At 39.3% G+C, this 22,385-nt stretch overlaps 1 protein-coding gene across 17 annotated transcripts in view; it reads left to right on the forward strand.

Annotated features, from left to right (window-relative positions):
• Positions 1-209: 209 nt before the first annotated feature.
• The window catches only part of PRRC2C (proline rich coiled-coil 2C), a 94,628-nt gene continuing 72,452 nt past the window's right edge, over positions 210-22,385 (forward strand). For 8 of the 17 annotated variants that reach the window (XM_005609655.4, XM_005609661.4, XM_005609658.4 and 5 more), the window contains exon 1: positions 210-526. The gene's annotated coding sequence lies outside the window, so the exon portion shown is untranslated. 17 annotated transcript variants of the gene reach the window in all.

The following is a 22,385-nucleotide window of genomic DNA, read 5'->3' on the forward strand; positions in this document are numbered from 1 at the left end:
AAACCGTTGGTTTAACCAATTCACACACCTAGCCACCTCATACAAGAGTGCTCACTTCCCGGGAGCATACCAACCCGCAATCGTGGTCTATTCAAGAGTTCCTGGAGAGAGCCCAGGCTAAATCGTCAGCCTGCAGCAGGAACTCGGGTTGCAAAAACTCCCTCCCTCCAGCAGGAGGCGCTGTCGCCTCCCGCCGGGGTCGGGCCGCCACGGAGGCTTCACGTGATCCGGCGGTCCCTGCGCTGGAGGGCGGTCTTGCGGAGATTTGCCTTACGTACGCCGCGGCATTACGTAGTACGTAGGGGCTGGCTAGCCGCCATCTTGCTTCTTTTTCTCGCTCGCTGTCTCCCTCCCGGGAAGCAGCGAAAGTGCTTTGGCGGTTTGTCCATCCGCAGCTTCGGCTTCCCCAGTCCGGCGGTCCTTCAGCCTCCCCCTCCCCCGCGTCTCCCCTCCCCCGTCCCCCGATCAGAGCTCGGCGGAGGCCCTCGAAGTGCGCACGCACTCAGCTTGACGCTCGCCCTGGCCGGTAAGGAGGTGAGGGCGTAGGATCAGCGCTCAGAGCGGGCCCCGCTGGGGAGGGCGGCCTGGGCCGGGGGCGCGCTGCCCGGCCCCGGAGGCCGCGAGCAGCGCCGAGAGGGCCTTGGGGCGGCATCCCCTTCTTCCTCGTTGGTTCCCGCCGTCTCTGTGTCTGGGGAAGTCTCGGCCTCCTGCTCGGGGAGCGGGAAACCGGAGTCACACCCGGCCCATGTGGTCCGCGGCGGCAGTTCCGGACCTGCCGGCCTCCCCGCCGCGCCGCCGCGCAGGCCCTGCGGGGGGATTACGCGCGTTGTCGGGCGAGCCGAGGGAGTTTCCGTCCGGCGGGATGGGCGGGCGCGCGGCCTCTCCTTCCAGCGGGGGGCTGCGTTCCCCAGACTGCTCCCGGCTTGTCTGGGGCCGCCCCTGCCTGCCTCTCCGCGTGGAGAGAGGGTGCAGTCTGCAGTGGGCCGTGTGTGGGAGAGAGCGGGGTGAGGACCTGACTCGGTGAGAAGCCCTTCGGGGCATCTGGACCAACTCTGCTTCCGCTGGGGACTTGCTCCCCCAACTCCAGAGGCGAATTTGGCGAGTCTTTCCCACCCTAGGCCTCTCCGTCCCCCGACCCGCGCGGGGAATCCCGCTCTGCAGCTGCCTCTCTTTGAGATGGTATTCTTGGTGTTACGGTCAAGGCCGCGTTTCAGGACCTGAAGAAAAGGGCGTGGGGGCCACTGGGAACACTGATAAATTCTTCCTTTACCCGAGAGGAGTGCGTCTGATTCCTTTCAAGGGAGGTATATTTCTTTTGACTTGATTTGAGATTTTTTTTGAGATTTCCGACATGCCAGATGTTTGCTGGCTTCCAAAAGCTTCCCGGATTTCCGCATTGGCCGATCTTCAGCCTAGTTCATAGATTCATACTTCGCTAGGGTACTTGGAATTGAGGAGTAGGCGACTGTGCTGTGCTGTAAGGTTTTCGTTTGGAATGCACTAGAGGAATCAAGATTCTTAACTGCTTGATAGCTTACTCCTGCAAGTAAAAATGATAGGGTGACGCTTTAAAAAGCGCCCACCAAGCCTAACTCCAGCGTTTGTTAAAAGTAGATTTAACCTCCTCTATTGGTAATTAAGATGCTTCTCTGACTGGAGCCATCTTTAGGTGTGTGTCACAGATGCACTGCAGCATCTTTTCTGGCCCACCTCAAATGCATTGATCCCCTAGAAAGAAATGAAGAATAGATTGGATTTTAGCTTTATCTTTAGCATGTAGTCAAATAGTAATTCTTTTCTGTAGTGAAATTTTCCGAATATAGGCTTTTTACTTTTATTTTTATATTTTGGTCTGGGAGCTTGTATGTGTGACTGTCTCTCTCCACCGTTAGTTGATTTTTATGTACTGAGCACAGTAATAAGCCCTTTACACACGTTATCTTTTTAAATCTTACAGCAGGCCTACGAGGGAGATGCTGTTATCATCATCCCCATTTTACAGATGAGGAAATGAAATCTGAGAGATTAAAGTAACCCACCCAAGGTCACACAGGTGATACTGGTGGTACTGTATAGATTCAAACCCACACTGTGTAAACCCAAAGGGGATGCTCTAAACCATAGAGCTGCCTCCCTGTTTCTTGTAATTTTAGGTACTGTGGTAACTAAATAAGATACAGCATTATTAACCTAGTCTTTTTCCCCTTTGACTTCAGTATAGAAACATTGTTGCATGTAAAGGTTAAAGTGTTGCAAGGTGTAAAAAATGGGTTATAGCTGCTTTGGGGATGGGGTAGAAGCTAATTTTTGTACCCTTACCTATTTAAAGGCCAGTTGAGTAATCCTCTAACTCTATAGGATGAAAGATATAATTTTAAAATTTCGAAATCTGGCCTATATTATTGATACAGTATTTCCTTATCTGTAAAGTGGAGATGATGATGATAATAGTACCTCCCTCCAAGGCTTGCTGTAGGATTAACGAAGATAATGTGTATAAAAGGGCTTATTACTGTGCTCAGTACATAGTAAAAGGTCATCTAGCGGAGGGAGAATGGCAGAATATTGGGAGAAGAAAATACTCTCTTTGAAGCTGTAAGTAATCTGTATATTCTCAGAATCGGGTATGTAGTCTTTCGCAATTTAAGGAATAGTTTTTCTTCCCTCTTTTTCTAAGGACTTTTTGGACACGAATATCTTTCCTTTTTTTTTTTTTTTGCACTTAACATACTGGATTTGCTTCTTATAGATTTCTTCTTCATGCTCTCCATTCAGTAACCCTGGGATCAGTGTATTGCACGTAGCTGAAAATAGAGAAATTCTGGCTCATTCCTTCCTGCCCCCGTCTCCCGTGCCCCTCTATCCCTACTGTAAAATGTCTTTGAAGATTATGTTACGTCTCCTCCTTTCTCCTGCTCCCCAGACACTGCTTCCGTTTGTAAGTCAGTTGAGTAACTTGGGTTTCAGATGCTATTTATGCCATATTTGTGTAAGGCAAGGATTGATCATTGATAAAATGTCACGCAAATTGGTGCAGAACCCTATTCTCGCAGTGAAGGAGATCTAAAAGTTGTGTCTGACTAAACTACGACTAATGTTCTTTCAGTAACACTAGACTTGTCACCTTATGAATAGGGTAACACAGCGAAAGCTTATCTCAGTCCACGTTAGCTGTTGCCTAGAAATCTTGAGAATTAAGTTAGTTTTCTGAGTCATAACATTTTAAATTTCTCAATAATCCATTGATCTATCAGTCAGGACATCTTTGTGGGTAAAAGCATTCTCTAGAGAGGGTAGCTTCAGTAAGTTTTCTGTTGTATGTTTTTTCCCAACCCCGAGAAAGGCTAAATATAAACTCATCTTTTTCCCAGTTATATTTCTAGTCGTCATTTTGCTTTAGATTAACAGAAGGCCAGTCATGTTTTGGGGCCTTTGTGTGCACTTATTTGCTGGCAAATCAGATCAAACAAAGGCTATTACTGAGTTTCAATGGTTGTTAATTGGCAGACAAAAACTTTTCTATATTACATATATTTTCTATGGGTTAGCATATACCTAGAGTCTGAACACGAGAGAGCAATAAAATTATTACTGTCAGTGTAATGTACTCACCCCCATGTGGTGCTGCTAGGTGCTCTACATTAAAGAGAATGGGATATAATCAGCATTTGTGGAGCACATCTAGTATTGAAAAAACACTGTTGAGTATTATTTACATAGCATATTGTCAGGTAATTTTCTGTTTACTTGTATGTGTTCTAATATTAATCTGTTTTCCTTTACTAGACTGTTTCCAGGTCCTCATCACCCTATGATGGTTGGCATACACCTAGAGTTTATTATCTATTGTTGAATCAATGAGATTAAGAAACAATAGAACAGACCCACAACTAAGGTTCAACTGACAGATATCGTAGTGGAGCAAAGAATACTCTTGTCTTTTTTTTTTTTCCTGTTTATTTACCCATTAGAATAGTATCAGATGCTTTCAAATAGTTTGTGTTTATGTACTGTGCATTATGAGATTTATTTGCATCAGATTTTCCTTCCTAATTATTGGATGTATTCAACAAACATTAAAGATTCTTTTAATTTTGTAAGGCCCAGTGACTCAGAGGAATTTGGCTTTTGGTTCCCACTACCAGGATTTTCACAATCTTAAGGACTAATATTCAAAGTTATTGAAATTTTGGGGCCTGCCTGCTGGCACAGCAGTTAAGTTTGCACACTATGCCTTGGCAGCCCAGGGTTCGCCAGTTCGGATGCCGGGTGCAGATTTATACACCTCTTGGCAAGCCATGCTGTGGCAGGTGTCCCACATATAAAATAGAGGAAGATGGGCACAGATGTTCGCTCAGGGCCAATCTTCCTCAGCAAAAAGAGGAGGATTGGTGGTGGATGTTAGCTCATGGCTGATTTTCCTTGGGGGAAAAAAAGATTTGGATTCATACCACAAGATAAAACTAAAGATATATAAGCAGGTAAGGGAAATTCGGGGAAGAAAATCCATAATGAAAAATTGTAGTATAAATTGAGTGCCCAGTTGATTACAAGTGAAGGCATGATGGCCAGGAGAGATCAAGAATAATCGTAATTATTAATATTCGTTGAGCACTTACCATGCCAGGCACTGAGCTAAGAACATGAGGTGGATTTTTTTATTCCCAGTACACAACTAGAAAACTAGGATTTAAAGAGGTTTAAGTAATTTGTTTAAAATTACTTTGCTAGTTAAGTGGGATTTGAATGATTGACCCAGAGCTTGTGTGTTTAACCTCTATACTACATGGATTTCCCAGTGGCCAGTTTTTTGTAAACTTAAGTCAGTCATGATTTTTGCTTTATCTTCAAACCATCTGTGTGTTAGTTTTTCTTTAATTCAACTTACTGTCTTTTCATTAGGTGAATTTAAAAGAAAAGTTCACATGATTATTTGATTTTACCATTTTCCTCCCCAAAATGTTTTAAAATATATAATTTTAAATATTCCTCTGTGGACCACTTAAAATCATCAAATATGCCATCAGTAGTCTTCTATATTCCACCCTTTGGGACATAACTGTTATAAGAAATGAATGCTGGGTAGGATCAGGCAACAGTTGGAATTAAAGCCCAGAAGTGATGAAAGCCTAGAGTGGAATAGTCATCAAACAGGAAACAGCATCATTACAGGAACAGAGATATAAATAACAGCCTTAACTACATACCTGGGACAACTATTTCCATGAAAAACTGCAAAGTGGGGTGGGTTTATTTAGACCGAGAAATGTAAGCAGGATGTCTAAAACAATCTATGGCAAGAGAAGGAGAACAAGAATGAATAAGTGAAGAAGGAAGTCATGACAGAAATCAGGGTGGAAGAGAAAAATCTAAAAATTAGGATTATTATAGCCAAAAGCAGCAGAGTTCAGAAAAATATGTGAGAAGTAGCCTTTGGATTTCACTGAGAGATCCTTGGTGACCCTAAAAGAATTTCTGTCAAGTAATAAGGGTGAATGTTTCAGCAGGAAGAATAAGTGGTAAGACCTCTTGATTTTTAGGTGTGTTGAATACTCAAAATGAGGTCTGGACTCTTGAGTTTAAAAACCGAGGTTTAGTTCTTTTATCACTTTGCGCCAGCTTAACTTTGGGGGCAAGTGACTTGGCTTCTTCAAATTTTAGATATAACCTTTGAAATAAGGATAATGCCTCTTCCCCCTGTCTCACAGGACTGTTGCAAAGATCACATTAAATGTCTGTATATATCTTTTGAATTTAATATTCTTTGATATCACATGAGTCTTGACCATGTTTAAAACAGAAAAGAGAACCATGGAAAACAAAGGTAAAGGGAGGGTAGATTCCCTGTGAGGTTGGAAGAGTCCCTCTAAATAAATCTCGAGTCTGCAGTATAAGAGATGAATGCACGTGATGGATGGAGAATGGGTGTCTAGAGAAGTTAATAATTGATCTTCCTTCCTCCCTTTTTCCTAATGTATAATCTGAAAGTGCAGGGCTGCTGTATGTGGTTGTGCAGTTTGTGCACTGCACAATTATGTCGGGCTGAAGGAGGCAACAAGGACTGAAATCCAGCCCATGTTCTGCTTACAGAGTCCTGTGCACTGGCTAGGCTCCCAGGGTAAATTGTGCCTCCACTTCTCCCCTCTCTCCCAAGGCATCAGTCCCTCACCAAGAGGAGTATCTGTATCTTCCTGAAACCATACGTTTTTTCTGTTCGCCCAAAGGCCCTGTGGAGGCCAGTGGATGCTCTGAGAGGTTCCTTCAAGAGACCTGCTAAGGGTACATTTAGAACAACATCAAAAACAATTGGGAGACTGGAGAAGTGCTTACTAAGGAACAAAAAGCTTAGAACTTTTACTAAGGTTAAGTAGTTAGGCAAGTACAGAATTCCAGTATATCCAGTGTATTTTAAAGATGAGTATTGTAGCTTATTAAATATTTCTAGTAACTGGGGAACAGACTATATTAAATATCAAACATAGATTATCAGATTTCAAAGGAGAGAGAGAATTTATACTTGAGTAGAATTATAGTTAATGCAATTTAATCTTCAGAAAAACACTATAAATTTTCAGATCCAATTAAAGTTTAGAGTTTTGGCAATATGACCATTGTAGTTTGGCCTGTATTTTAAGTAACTTTTTAAGAAGCACAATATGGAGGTATAGAATTACTTCTCCAGGTTAGGAAAAGGAGACAGGAATTTTATTTTAAAAGCACAAAAAGGGTATTACTGAAATGAGGCTTTTGACAGAGAGGCGGAGGTGGGTTATATTGCTGTATGAGTTTTTGAAATTTAGATAAGAAAAATTGGATATTTTTGATGTACATTTCTATGAGTTTTAATATGTGTGGATTTGTATAGCACATGCCACAGTTAGGATACAGAATGTAGAAAGATGAAATATCTCCCAACTGTGGAACCAGAGTCTTCTGACATTTTGGAGGCGGAGAAAGTCTCTCTTCTGCTAAAGAAAGAACTGTTGAATAAGGACTAAAAAGTCAAGTCTAGCCCACCTTTGCTGATCGCTTGGTTTTTCTGACCAGAAAGAAAAAAATATTTTGATTGCGTAGTTATATTTATGACACGTTTGAAAACATGGAAAAAATGAAAGTAGAAAGTAGGAGAAAGGAAGAAATGGGTGGCTTTACATGTCTCAAGACAGATATTTTAGTGGTAGAATAAGAGAGCCAGTACTTGGCGGGGAGAGATGCTAACGAACTTTAAACTTAAAATTCCAACCCTGAAAGTCAGTTTTTAGTTATATGAAAGGTTTAGAATAATTCATAATGTCAGATGAGCATCTTGAAGAGAATGCTGCTTTTTTTCTCCCATAACATCGAACCTACTTGCCTTGCAAAAAATAAAGTTGACTAAGAAACTAAGCTTTGGTTTTTATTTGTAATGTGTAAGTGTTGAAAATATTATTACCATTTATTAAGTTCTTATTGCGTGCCAGACACTATTCTTAGAGCTTTATACAAACACTTTATGAAGTAAGTCTCACAGCAGACTGGAAGATACAGCCCACAGATGAGACAATAAAAATTCAGAATTCTATTTAATGACTAGGGAAATGCTTATGCCATAATATGCATATGCCACAATTATGCTATAAAACCACCCAGCTCCTAAATGGTAGAGCTGGGATTGAAACGAAATCAGTTTTAAGAGAAGTAATTGTATAATGTGTACAGTTTTAAAATATTGTAAGTTGTCAGAAAGAGTGCTCCGGCAGTCACCTCTTCAAGTAAATGGTAGACACACGGCTTTACTTTGCTAGAACAGTAATTTATAGTACAGAAAATTTGATAGCTACATTTCTTTTCTGATTGTTAAAGCTTTCTTCTGCCCCAGAAACTTAATTTTCATGTTTCAGTTTCTAAGAACAGCCTGAGCCCTTCTCCCATTCTGATTAGAACGCCAACAGATTTATTTATATTACACTTTGTTTTTTAAAATGACAATTTTTAATGCTTTTGCTGTAGTGTTATTTGTAGTAGAAGTGTTCAACATATGGTGATATTCTTAGCTTTACTATTATAGAAGCAAATGGATCTTTGAAAATATTTAATGTCACTCTAATTTGAGGATAACTAAATGATTGTAACAGTTAGCAATGGAAGTGACCTTAGAAGGTGACTAGTTCAACCTCTTACCCAAAGCAAGAATTAGGTTTAAAACGTCTCTGACAAAGGCTTATTTTGTTTTGTTTGAATGCGTCTGGTGACCAGGAGGACACTGTAATCAATCTTTGGAACATTCGCAGAACATGTATCTTAAGATCTTCCAAATTTCCGAATATTTGAACACCATAATAGCATTCAAAGCTGTTCACTTTCTCATTACTTCCCTCATCTGCACTAGGTTTTGGCTTGCTTTTCAGAGCTCTTTTTCCCACAAAGAAACAGGTATGTCTCTCTTCACAAGAGTTACTGTATCTCTAAAAAAGAAAAACCTTGGAAATGGGGGTATGGCAAGGAAGGAATTTCTACGTTGGTTTCCTAGAAGCACCCTTCTGTTACATAGCTCATGGCATCGAATTTTGTGCCTCAGCAAAATTACAAATCACTTCCTCTCTCAGCTCTTTGGGCTGCTTGGCAGATTGTGAAAGTAGAGAATGCTGTGAGTTTTTTATTCTAAGATAACTTGTTTCCACCTGTGGATAAACTAAACAGAGTTTTTCCTTTGTATCCAGTTTAGTTTGTTTTTTAATATTTGTCTTAATGAAGGCCAGAATTGAGCACAGTACTCTGTAAGTGTGATAAACACAAAATCAGAGGAACCATTTTACAGTTCGAGATCTGTGCATTAGATTTCTATTAAAGTAGCCGATTTTTTTCTTATTTTAATTCCTTTTTTTTTTTAAAGATTGGCACCTGAGCTAACATCTGTTGCCAGTCTTCTTTTTTTTCTTCTTTTTCTTCTTCTTCTTCTTCTCCCCAAAGCCCCCAGTGCACAGTTGTATATTCTAGTTGTGAGTGCCTCCGTTTGTGCTATGTGGCATGCCCCCTCAGCATGGCCTGATGAACGGTGCCGTGTCCATGCTCAGGATCCGAACTGGTGAAACCCTGGGCCGCCGCAGTGAACTTAACCACTCGACCATGGGATCAGCCCCATAAACTAGCCATTTTTGTAAAAGCAGTGCTGCCATGCTGCTCGCTGTCACTGGCTGTCCTGTTTATATGAACAGGCTTGGTCTGTATTCTCTATTTGTGAAATTCCATTTTTGAATTATGACTATATAACTATTCTTACATCCAATTTTATTCTGCCTAGCATTTCGAGATCTTTTTAAATATTAAGAAAGTCATTGAATGCATTCTTTCAGATGTATGTATCATATGTGATGACTACCTTCCAGGATTTTATCCAGGTTTTTGACAAAAGACTTTGAGAAGGACAGGGTTCAATGTGTTAGTTATTCAGGTCACATTACTTCATATTGACCACATTCTTTATAAAATAATTTTCAACTTCAGATATTCTGTGATTCTCATTTGTGTTGTATTTGTTTAAGGAGGAGTGTGTAAGGACTAGTACTTTGATTAATTAATGTGTTTAAAATCAAGAGGGGGGAGTTAAGCTGAAAGTAAACTTTTCAGAAAGCGTGTATTTTGTGAATGCTGATTGGCCTGCAACTCAGAGGAGTATGGTGAATGTCTTGACTTTTTTATTTTAAAAGGAAAATTTAGTTAAAATTTGAGTGACATAGGGCCGGCCCCGTGGCTGAGTGGTTAAGTTCGTGCGCTCCGCTTCAGTGGCCCAGCGTTTCACCAGTTCAGATCCTGGGTGCAGGCATGGCACCACTCCTCGAGCATGTTGAGGCGGTGTCCCACATGCCACAACTAGAAGGATCCACAACTAAAAATATGCAACTATGTACCGGGGGGCTTTGGGGGAAAAAAGGAAAAATAAAATCTTAAAAAAAAAAAAATTTTGAGTGACAGACAAAATGCTGTTTTCTGAAGTTAATTCATCCATCTCTCTGTCTTTGTCATCTCCAAGTACCATAAGAAAATGCCATAGACTGGGTGGCTTAAACAACAGAAATTTATCACTGTTATGGAGGCTGGGATTCCAAGATTTGGGTGTCAGCATAGTTGAGTTCTGGTGAGGTTTCCCTTCCCAGCTTGCCCATGGTTGCCTTCTAGCTTTGTCTTCACAGGGCAGAGGGAGAGAGCTCTGGGGTCTCTTCCTTTTATAAGAGCACTAATCCCATTATGAGGCCCCACCCTCAATGCCTCACCTAAACCTAATTATCTCCCAAAGGCCCTAGGTCCAAATACCATCACACCAGGAATTCAGGCTTCAACATAGGAATTTCGAGGGGACACAGTTCAGTACATAGCACCCTCCCCTTTTTTTACAATCTATAGTACGTTGCTTCTTACACTTTTTACATGATTATACTTTAAAATGACATTTCTGCAACAGATGGAATACATTTGTTAGTAGAGATGGTACTATGTTTTGTTTATACAATTTTTTTATCCTCGATATTTTACTCTGTATTGTAATAGAATAAGTTTTGATAATAAAAACTTGAATCTTTTAGAATGTCTTTGCCTCAAATGGCATGTTATTTATATATTAAAGGTTTGATGTTTATCTCTTCTATAATGAAAATTGAATTCTGATTTTCATACAGTAAGGTTATCTTGGACACTGGCTTTGGTGTCAACCCCAGATTTCATCTTGGCCCCATCACTTCCTAGCCGTATGAGTTTTGGGCAAGTTGTTTTACTGATAGAAAGTTGTTTCTTCAATGGTAAGTTTTGGTGACTTGGGCTTTGAGCTCTTCTTATTCCCAATCCGATATTTTTACATTATACTGCATCTCTAGAGCTCAGGTTTAGAAAATAACCTGAAACCTTAAATTCAAATCACAAGCTTCTGTGCCTCCAGTTTTGTCACTCAGTACATTTCCTCTTGTTGTTTTTACTAAATGAACAAAGCAGTCCATAGTAATGTTGACTCAGTAAGCATTCAGTAATTACTATTGTTAGAGCTTTTATTCAACCTTATTGAAATTGCCAGTCTCTTCTGCCCTCCTCCTTGTTGTCTTCCAACTTGTCTGTCTTCACTCTGGCTTAGACTTCCGTGAATGTTACTCTAACCATTCTCCTGGTAGTATCCTCAACTCCCTTGCTTTTCATTAACACCTGTCTGGCACAACTATAATTTCTTATTCGATCCAGCTGCTGTGTGCTTCCCACCACTCCCCACTCCTGGATGTGCTGCTGGACATTGATGAGAGTCTTCAAACTGCACAGACATGGGAGTACTGTATATTCCTGATCTCCAGCTCCTGTGGAGGTTTCAGTGCTGCTTGTCACCATGCCTCATTTTCCTGGTTGGCTGTCTTTCCTCCCAGTTCTTTGCAGACCTTTTCCAACCTTCTCACATTTACAAACTATCTCCATTCAGTCCATGAGGACAGCATGTCTCCTTTTTATTTGTTTCTGGTAGTGCCTGATAACAGTAAGCACTCAGTAAATATTGAGTGAATGAGGGAATTAAACATTTTGAGTTTGTAGTTCCTTCGAGAAGTTTAAGTGAAGATGTTTTGTTCTTTAGATAATTACAAATGTATGTCTAAGATTGTAGCTGGAAGGAAAGCTTTGGGAATTATCCTTACTGAAGAAGTGAACAGTAGATGAGATGGCCAAAGGAGAAAGCATACAGAGAAGAGAGCAGGCAAGAGAGATGGAAAAAGCATGTTAACATTTATGTAGAGAGATAGGGAAAAAAGTCTCAGTCTCAGACTGAAAGCTGTCAGAGGGTCGCAGAAACCAAAGAAAATGGGTTACACAGAAGCTGTTTGCGTTGTATACTTGTGATACTTGACTGTTATTTATTAGTTAGTAGACATTCTTTATTTGCTCAATAAAACATTTCTTGAGTGTGTGCAATATGCTCATCTGGAAATAGTTGAGGTTTCTTTTTAATGTTAACTATTTAAATGAGTGGGACATTGTACTGTATTTTCCAGAGAAACTAAACAGTCACTATAAGAATAATGAGGAAGGAGAGGTAAACAGAGCTTGGATACTTAGAAGCCCATTGTGGCCAGAAAGATTATGATTGTCATTTGAGTTTAACAAATTGGCAATTTGCAAAAGTATACATATTTTTTCAGATTTACTAGATTTTAACTATCACTTAAAATAATGTTTTCCGTATTGAATATTTTAAAATCCTTTTGTGATTGTAAATGAGTAACTTTAGGATCTTACAGTTTTTGGCACTGAAGGAATTGTCAAGATCACAGCTAATCTCTTGATGTAGGAACCCTTTACAAATTTTTTCCCCACAAATTTTCAACCTGCAATAGCTGTCCTTTCATGAAAACCATCTTTTTGTTAGCACTGTTCAGTGTCATCCTTTCATTATATTAGGATAAACTGCTGCCTTCCAAATTTCCTGTAGACCTTTTGGAAAGTCTTTTGGCTTTAAAAACACTGGCTGCTTTTTTTCCTTCATTTTTTCCTTTCTTTCATCGTAAAGTTTCTTCCAAAAAAAAATACCGATTTACAAGTTAATATATGTTCATTGTTCAGAATTGGGAAAATGCAGATGCACGTGTTTTGGTACATCAATTTCAATAGAACATGGTAGTTTCTTATCAGCAATGCTTAGAGTCATAGAACCTTGAATTTAGAAATGTGATTACGTTCTCTTCCCTTAAGCAGAATAGGGGTGTGTTATTCATAAGGCTTTATTTTTGTAGACTGACCCTCAGCCCTTAATGATTTAGATTTTTCGGTATATAGTAAGCAGGATGGTGATGTATTCTTAATAGCGTATACATAATAAAAAGCTTTTCAAAATTAAAAATGTTGCAAGTAGAGGATATAGTTCTTTTATCTCCTATAACTATGCCAATATGTTTTTTGGAATCAGAAACTGTCAAGGTGAAGAGAAATGCTCTTACTGAGCTTACTGTTTCAGGGGTTTTTGAATTACTAATTATCTAAATTGTACCATTTTGTTACTTAAGATGTGGGTCTGCTGAATGCAGCCATGCATTTATTCAGCAGTTGAGATTTTTGGTTAATTTTTCCCTCCATGACTCTTCATGGCATTTGGAATAAACTCAAGGGCAGTATTCCTTCTCCTAGCTCTGCACAGCCTGACTTCTGCCTACCCTGGCTTCCTGTCCTGACATTTAGAGTTGAACCTTCTCCCAGATCAAAATTGGTTTGTTTTTTCAGTGGTTCTCAACTGTGGCTATACTTTAGAGACACTTGGGTGGCTTTTCAAAGGATGCCTTTGCCAGCCCCAGCTCCAGCCACTCTGATTTAGTTGGCCTAGCAAGGGGCCTGGACAGATAGTGTCTTTCAAAACCTTTCTGGATAAGTCTGTGCAGCCTGTGTTGAGAACTGTTGATTGCTTTTCTTAGTTCCTGTCACCTCTTCAGAGAGGTTTTCCAGACCTTTGCCATCTCTCCTAAGTTTCTTTCCCCTCTTTGCTCTATCCCTTTACCTGGTTGAGTTTTTCATTCCCATATTTTTATTGTTTGTTGTTTGTTAAAGGTTTCACGAAGGCAAGGGCATCATCTGCCTTTTCATGATATATCCCAACATCTAAAACAACATTTGACAGTTTATTAGTTCTCAATACATTTGTTATATAAATGTTGAATGAATATTGTCACTGTGGCAGTAGGGAGGTACTTTTAGAAGGCTTGTTTCTGTTTAACCTGTAGAGAATTGCTTTGCTAAATTGTATTTCAGAGAATGTACTAATTACTCCAGCAGGCTTTAAGAGGACATTGGTTTCATTAGGGTTTTAGTATCCAAGGGCAAGTGCACACAAGAGAGAAGATATGTTATCCCTTGGAAACAGTGTCATAGATGTGGGTTAGGTTCCCGTGCTAGTGTTCAAAAGAAAGACGCATTACCATACTCGCAAGCACCATTGATGGTGAAAAGAGGATTCATGACAATGGTGTTATACTCAATGAATGTTCACTTAGCAAAGTAGTTATGTGCATGTGTTTGTAGATTTTTCTAATTTTTATTTGTTGCATAAACCACAAAGCAGATAAGGAGAAGTCAAGTGAATCCACGTTGGTCAACTACTTTTTGTTTACCTGTAGTCATTAATATTTTTACATATTTTAGATGTTCGCAGTGCCAGTGAGGATAGATTTTTAAATTCTTTTGTTTGTCTTAAGCATATATCATACACTTTTTTTTCATTTTCTGATCTTGAAATTAATTTTTCATTTCAAGTTATTGCTTCTTAAAAGGTTTATTTTTTCCTAATTTTCTGTTACACTTAGTTTTTAGATTTAGATCTTGCAGTATGTATAACAAAGTCAGAGTCACTTATGATCAACAGTGTCTACTGCTGATAATTTGTGGTATGATTTTGTAAACTTTTTCATACTTGACATGTAGATTATATTTTTTTGTATTTAGCGTATATTGTTTGTTTTAAAAAATCACGTACTGTGCTTTTTTTGAGCATTTTTCTGTACAGATCTCTGGTTGTCTTTATAAATATCTCAAACTAACATGGCTAAGACAGAACTCTTGCTTCCCCTTCTTCCCCATCTTCCCTAAATCTAATCTTCCTCACCTCACTTAATGCCCAACTTTTCAAATTCAAGACCCAGATTGTCTTTGAGTCCTGTCTTTCCTAGCATCCTGTATCTAGTCTCTTTTTCAGCCATAGCCACATCATCTTGCACCTAGGCTGTTGCGGTCTATGATGTCTCTCCGTTCCACCCTTGGCCCCCTACAATTCATGCTTCACATTGTAGCCAGAATGATAGTTTTGAAACAAAAGACATGCCTCTGCTCAGAATCCAGTGGTTTCCCACTGCTTCAAGGATAAAATTTAAAATCCTGTAGGCCTACCTCATCTGACCTTCTCTTTTCTCTTTCAACTTTCCCTTTTTTAAAGCTTCTACTTCACCAGCTATGTTTTTTGAGCATGATTAGCATATCAGGGCCTTGGGGCCTTTGCATTTGCTTTTCTTCAGCCTGGAAGCTGCCTCCTTCCCCATTAAATCCAAATCAGAAGCCTTTTCCGCAGAGAGGCCTTCAGTGATCAACTAATCTAAAGTAGTTTCACCCTTTGTTACTTTGTCATATTGTCCTGTTTGGTTTTATTCATAGCATTTGTCACATCTGAAGTGATCTTATTTACCTGTTATTTCAGTCACCACACTGGAAAGTAAGACCTGTCAGAGCAGCTTCTTGTCTCTTACATCTCTATCTAGTCCACAAAGGAGTGTACATAATAGGTGTTCAATAAATATGTTTCAGAACATGGATCACTTATGTCAGTCAGCAGTGACTGACGTATAAGTAAATTTTATCGCATACTATATTGCAGTGAATCCTTGTATGTGTATTTTGCACACATATGTTAGTATTTCTTTAGGATAGATTCTTAGACTTTGTTTTAAGTTACACTGCTGAATTCTAACTCATTCTTAGCTCCCAGGCCATAGAAAACAGGCACAGGCCAGATTTGGCCGTAGCCTTTCATTTGCCAAGCCCTGTTTAGTTCGTTGTCAATAGCATGGGAATTGTCTCAGTTAAAGGATGCCAGAATTCCCCTGTGAAACTGCCTGGGCCAGATACTTGCTGGGGGTGGACAGCTTTTGGACAAGTTTTATTTTTTTCTGTTGTTTTTACCTTTTTATTTTGAGCCAAATTTGGTAATTTCTGTGTTCCTAGAAGACCGTTACTTCTCAAGCCTTCTCTTCATGTGTGTCTTTTATATCAACTTTCTCATTCTTAGTTTTAACTGAAAATTAGAGTTTTTCAGCTAACGTATATTTTTCTCCAAAAGAGCCAGCTCTTGACTTTATCAATTTTTATTGTTTTTTATTTTAATTTGATTTTTCCTTCCTGCTTTTTTGGGGTAACTTTTTAGCTTATTGTTTTGTCTGGTAATGAAAATCCTTAAGAGCAGTCCTCTGAATTATATGACTGTGTATTGCATGTTTTTCATGTGAGCTGTTTTGTAGTTTGGATTTTGAGTTCCTACTTTATCCAAGATAGGTTTGTTTTTCATTTCCAGTTGGTTCTTTCCCTATTTCTTAGTTTTATCTATTTGTAAATTTTCAGTTACAAGAATCTTAAAGTGCTTTCTTACCAACTTCAGAAACAGAAACACTATTTGTTGATTCTTTGCTTATTGTGTTCTGACTTTTTTTCCTGATTCACTGTTAGCTCTATTATTACATTATTCTTTATTATTCCTTATCAGGACTGCTGATTTCTCCAATTTAATATCTTTGCCAGTGTGTTTCTTTCCCTCCCATCCCCCCTTCCCTTGTATAAAGAAAAAACACTCCTGTCTGTCTCCTATACTCTTTAACCTCTACTTCTGACATTTCTGGTCACTGTGGGGGGGGGGGGGGGGAGGGGTTTCCCCACCCTAAGTAATTCTTGGATTCTCTGGCCACCAGCTGGGTGTCCTATAATTTAGCTCAATTCTGACACTGTCTACCTGGAGATAGCATCAGATTCCACAGGTTAATAAGGGCTCAGTCCTGCAAGACTGTCCCCTCACTGGTTCAGATGCCAATTGAAAGTACGGGTTGTTACCTGTGCTTCTGACTGGCTTGCTGTAAACCAGAGGTTTGATTAATTTGCTAGAGAGGTTCACAGAACTCAGGAAAACAACTTACTAGATTACCAGTTTATTACAAAGATATTAAAGGATATGAATGAACAGCCAGATGAAGAGATACACTGGGTGAGGTCCAGAAGGGTCCCAAGCTTCTGTCTCCATGGAGTTGGTGGTGTTCCATCCTCGAGGAAGCTCTTCCAGCCAGTATTTCAGGGATTTTTATGGATGTACAAATGATTAAATTATTGGCCCTAGGCGATGAGTTCAACCTCCAGCTCCTCTCCTCAGAGGAGAGGTGGATGAGGCTGAAGATTCCAGCCCTTTTTTTGAAGGAAGATTAGCCCTGAGCTAACATCTGCCGCCAATCCTCCTCTTTTTGCTGAGGAAGACTGGCCCTGAGCTACCATCCATGCCCATCTTCCTCTCCTTTATATGTGGGACACTTACCGCAACATGGCTTGCCAAGCAGTGCCATGTCCGCACCCAGGATCTGAACCTGTGAACCCCAGGCTGTCGGAGTGGAACAGGCGCACTTAACCGCTGCGCCACCCAGCCAGCCCCAAGTTCCAGCCCTTTAATCACATGATTGCTTCCCTGGGAACCAGCCTTCATCCTTAGGGACTTTCCAGGAGTCACTACATTAACATAAACTCTTGGTGTAGTTGAAAGGGACTTGTTATGAATAATAAAAGACACCTTTATCTCTCTTATCATTTGGGAAATTCAAGGAGTTTTAAGAGCCCTGTGCCAGGGCTGGGGACAAAGATCAAATAATTTTTATTGACATATAATAAACCGCACATACTTAAAGTGTATTAGTTGCTAAGTTTTGCTTGTACACATTCTGAAAACCTTACCACAATCAAGATAATGTATCTATCATCAAAAAGAATTTCCTTCTGCCCCTCATCATTCTCATCCCTAGGCAATTACTATCTGAATCCTACACTATAGAATTTCATATAAAATACAGTATGTGTGTAGGGAGCCTATCTTCTCTCATTCAGCTAATCACTTTGAGATCCATCCATGTTGTTTCATGTGTCAGTAGTTTATTCCTTTTTATTGCTTGGATGGTCTGTTTATGGATATACCACAATTTGTTTATCCAGTCACCTGCTGGTGGACACTTGGTTTGTTTCCAGTTTTTCCCTATTACAAATAAAACTGAACCACAGTACAAGTCTTTATATGGACTTATGTTTTCATTTCTCTTGTACAAACCCTAGGAGTGGAAGGGGGAGATCATATGGTTGGTGGATGTTTTCCTTTTTAAGAAACCACCAAACTATCTTCCCAAGTGTTGTAACCTTTTACATTCCCACAAGTAGGCTATGAGAGTTCCACTTCTTCCACATCCTAATCAACACTTGGTATAATCATTTTGTAATTTTAGCTTAGATGCAGTAGATGTATGGAGGTATCCTACTGTGATTTAAAATAACATTTCCCAAATACTAATGATGCTGAAATGCTGACATCTTTTCATGTGTTTATTTGCCAATTATCTGTCTCTGGTGAAGTGTCAAATTCTGTGCCCCTTTTTAAAAATTGGGTTGTTTTCTCATTATTAAGTTCTGAGAGTTTTCTATATATTTCTGGATAAAAGTCCTTTATCATATATATATGATTTGCAGATTTTTTTTCCCAGACAGTAGCTTGTCTTTTCGTTCTCAGTAATGTCTTTCAAAAAGCAAAAGTTCAATTCATAAGTTTAATCTTTCATGGATTGTGCTTTTAGTGTTGTAAGAACTCTTTAACCCCCGTTTGCAAAGATTTTCTCCTATTTTTCTCTAGAAGTTTTAGCGTTTTAGGTTTTACATTTTGTCTATGGTCATTTTTTAAAAATTGAGATAGAATTAACATATAACATTCTGTAAGTTTGAGGTGTACAACACATTGATTTGATGCATTTATATATTGTGATATGATTACCACGGTAGCATTAGCTCACACCTCCATCTTGTGACATACTTTTTTTGTTAAAACATTTAAGATCGGGGCTGGCCCCGTGGCCGAGTGGTTAAGTTCGCGCGCTCCGATGCAGGCGGCCCAGTGTTTCGTTGGTTTGAATCCTGGGCGCGGACATGGCACTGCTCATCAAACCACGTTGAGGCAGCGTCCCACATACCACAACTAGAAGGACCTACAACAAAGAATATACAACTACGTACCGGGGGCTTTGGGGAGAAAAAGGAAAAAAATAAAATCTTTAAAAAAAAAAACAAAACATTTAAGATCTTGTCTCTTAGCAACTTTGAAGTGTCTAATACAGTATTGTTAACTGTAATCATAATGCTGTGCATTAGATCTCCAGAACTTACTCATCTTCTGACTACAACTTTGCTTTGCTGTGGTCCATTTTGAGTTGAGTTTTGTGTATGTTGTGAGGTGTGGATCAGAGTTTTTTTTGTTGTTGTTGTTGTTTTTGTATTATGTATACCTGGTTGCTCCAGCACCATTTGTTGAGAAGACTATCCTTTATATACTGGATTTTCTTTGCATTTGCCAAAAATCAGACTCCTTTATATATTTACATTTCTGGACTATTGTGTTCCCATTGATCTGTTTAATTTACACCAATACCACACTTTCTTCATTGCTTCTTTACAAGTCTTGAAATTGGATGACATTGGCCCTTCAACTTGACTCTTTTTTTCAAAGTTCTTTTGCCAGGTCCTGTTCATTTCTTTATGAATTTTAGAATCAGCTTGACAAATTCTGACCACCTCCCTCCAGAATTTTTTCTTCTAAAATTTTATGTGAGACTGCTTTGACTCTTGTATAGATCACTTTGGCAGGAACTGACATCTTTATATTGGATCTTTTGACCCATAATATGGCATATCTCCATTTATCTAGGTCTTTTTTAATGTTTTGTAGTTTTCAGTATGCAAATCTTGTACAGTTTTTGTCAGATATATCTCTAAGTGTTTCATATTTTAATTGCTATTATAAGTTGTACATTCATTTCAATTTCTGGTTGTTCATTGCTACTATTCAGTGATACAATTGATTTTTGTGTATTGACTTTGTGTGCCACCTTGCTAAACTCTCCTTAGTTCTAGTAGCTTTTTCTAGACTCCACCAGATTTTTCTACATATTTGATCATGTCAGCAAGTAAAGACAGTTTTATTTCATCCTTCCCAATCTGAATTCTCCTTTTCTTTTTCTTATCTTATTGCACTGGCTAGAACTTCTATAATAGTGTTGAACGGAAATGGTGATAGTAAATATCCTCACCTTATTCTTGATCTTTGGGAGGACAGTGGGTAAGTATTCAGTCTTTTACCATTAAGTATGGTGTTGCTATAGGTTTTTGTTTTTTACTAATAGACTTTTTAAAATAGGTTTTCATAGATGCCCTTTATCAGCTGGAGTCCTAGTTTGCTGAGAGTTTTTATCAGGAATGGCTGCTAGCTTTTGTCAGATGTTTTTTCTGCATCTATTGAGATAATCATGCATTTCTATTTTAGTTTAATGGTGAGATGCATTGATTGATTTTTGAATATTAAACCAACCTTGCATTCCAGGGATAAACATATTTAGATGATGATAAAAAACTCACATATTACTCAGTTCCATTTCTGGTGCTGTTCATTCTTTTCTGTAGATCTAGATTTCAATCTGGTATCCTCAAAAAAACTTTTTCTGTTTGAAGGACTTTTAACATTTCTTGTAGTGTAGATCTGCTAGTGATGAACTCTTTCAACTTTTTTATGTCTGAGAAAGCTCTCTGTTTTGGTCTTCACTTTTGAAAGTTATTTTTGCTAAGTAAAGAGTTCTAGGTTATCAATTTTCTTTTTTTTCAATACTTTTTTTTTTAAGGATGTGGCTGCAATATTTTCTCAATTGCATGGTTTCTGGCAACATTCATGCTATCCTTCTTATGTTTGTTTCTCTTATTTTTAAGATTTTCTCTTTATTGTTAGTTTTGAACAATTTGATTATGATGTGCTTTGGTATATTTCTTTATATTTCTTATGCTTCGACTTTTTTGAGTCTTTTGAATCTGGGTTTATAGTTCCCATCAAATTTGTAATATTTTGGCCATTATTTTTTCTGTCTCTCACCCCTCCTCCTTAGGCAACTCCTATTACACAAAGGTTAGGCTGCTTGAAGTTGTCTCAAGGCTTACTCAAACTTCTTTTTTTATTTATTTATTGATTGATGAAGATTGGCCCTGAGCTGACATCTGTGCCAGTCTTCCTCTATTTTGTATGTGGGGTGCTACCACAGCTTGGCTCGATGAGTGATGTGTAGATGTCTGTGCCCGGGATCCGAACCTGTGAACCCTGGGCTGCTGAAGCAGAGCATGTGAACTTAACCACTGTGCCACTGGGCTGGCCCTGATACTGCTTTTTTTGAGGAAGATTGGTCCTGAGCTAATGTCTGTGCCCATCTTCCTCTACTTTATATGTGGGACACCTGACACAGCATGGCTTAATAAGTGGTACATAGGTCCGTGCCTGGGATCTGAACCGGTGAAGCCTGGGCGACCAGAGTAGAGTGTGCGAACTTAACTGCTATTCCACCAGACTGGCCCCAATACTTCTGTTTTAAGTTCTTTTTTCTCATTGTCTTTCATCTGTTAATGACTTCAAGTTTACTATTTCCTTCAGCAATGTCTAAAATACTGCTAATATCATCCAGTGTGTTTTTCATTTCTCTAAGTTTTGATTTTTTAATATCTTTTGTGTCTCTATTTGTATTCAGTCTTTTACTTGTTAAACATATAGAATGCTCTTATAAGAAAATAACTTTTAACATCCCTGTCCATTAATTCAACTAGGGTCAATTAGATTGATTACAGTTGATTGATTCTTTCCTTTAATGTGGTTCATATTTTTCTGCTTCTTTGCTTGCATGACAGTTTGGGTTTTTCCCCTCCTTTTTCTCCCCAAAGCCACCTGGTACATAGTTGTGTATTTTTAGTTGTGGGTCCTTCTAGTTGTGGCATGTGGGATGCTGCCTCAACATGGCTTGATGAGTGGCGCCATGTCCGTGTCCAGGATCCGAACCGGTGAAACCCGGAATCACTGAAGTGGAGCACACAAATGCAACCACTTGGCCACAGGGCCGGCCCCCAGAAATGAGTCTTAAAATGGATGTGAGATGGAGGTTTTTTTTCTTTGAGGAAGCTTAGCCCTGAGCTAACTGCTACCAATCCTCCTCTTTTTGCTGAGGAAGACTGACCCTGAGCTACCATCCATGCCCATCTTCCTCTGCTTTATATGTGGGACGCCTACCACAGCATGGTTTGCCAAGCGGTGCCATGTCCGCATCTGGGATCCAAACTGGCGAATCCTGGGCCACAGAGAAGTGGAACGATGCAAACTTAACCACTGTACCACCAGGCCAGCCCCGCATGATAGTTTTTAATTAGATGCCACAATGTGGATTTTACCTTGTTGAAAGCTGGATACTTTTTCAGTTTTTATAAGTATTCTTTAAGTTTATTTGGGAGTCAGTTACTGGGGAAAAGTTTGATCCTTTTGGTGTTGGCTTTGAGATTTGTTAGGCAAGACCAGAGCAGTTGGTACTTTAATTTAATATATACCACTACTAAGACAAGGTATTCCTGAATACTCTACCCAATGCCCGGTGAATTGTGAGGTTTTAAAAGTCTAGCTGATGAGAATAGGAAGTATTCCCAGCCCTTTGTGAGTATCAGGCACTGTTCTCCTCTGTTTGTTTTGGATGTTCTTTCCTGGCTTTAGGTAGTTTCCTCAGAGACATGTGCAGATTGGTACTCTGCTGAATACTCAAGGGGGATCCTCTGTA

Source organism: Equus caballus, chromosome 5 (assembly GCF_041296265.1).
Source record: "Equus caballus isolate H_3958 breed thoroughbred chromosome 5, TB-T2T, whole genome shotgun sequence".
Taxonomy (NCBI): domain Eukaryota; kingdom Metazoa; phylum Chordata; class Mammalia; order Perissodactyla; family Equidae; genus Equus; species Equus caballus.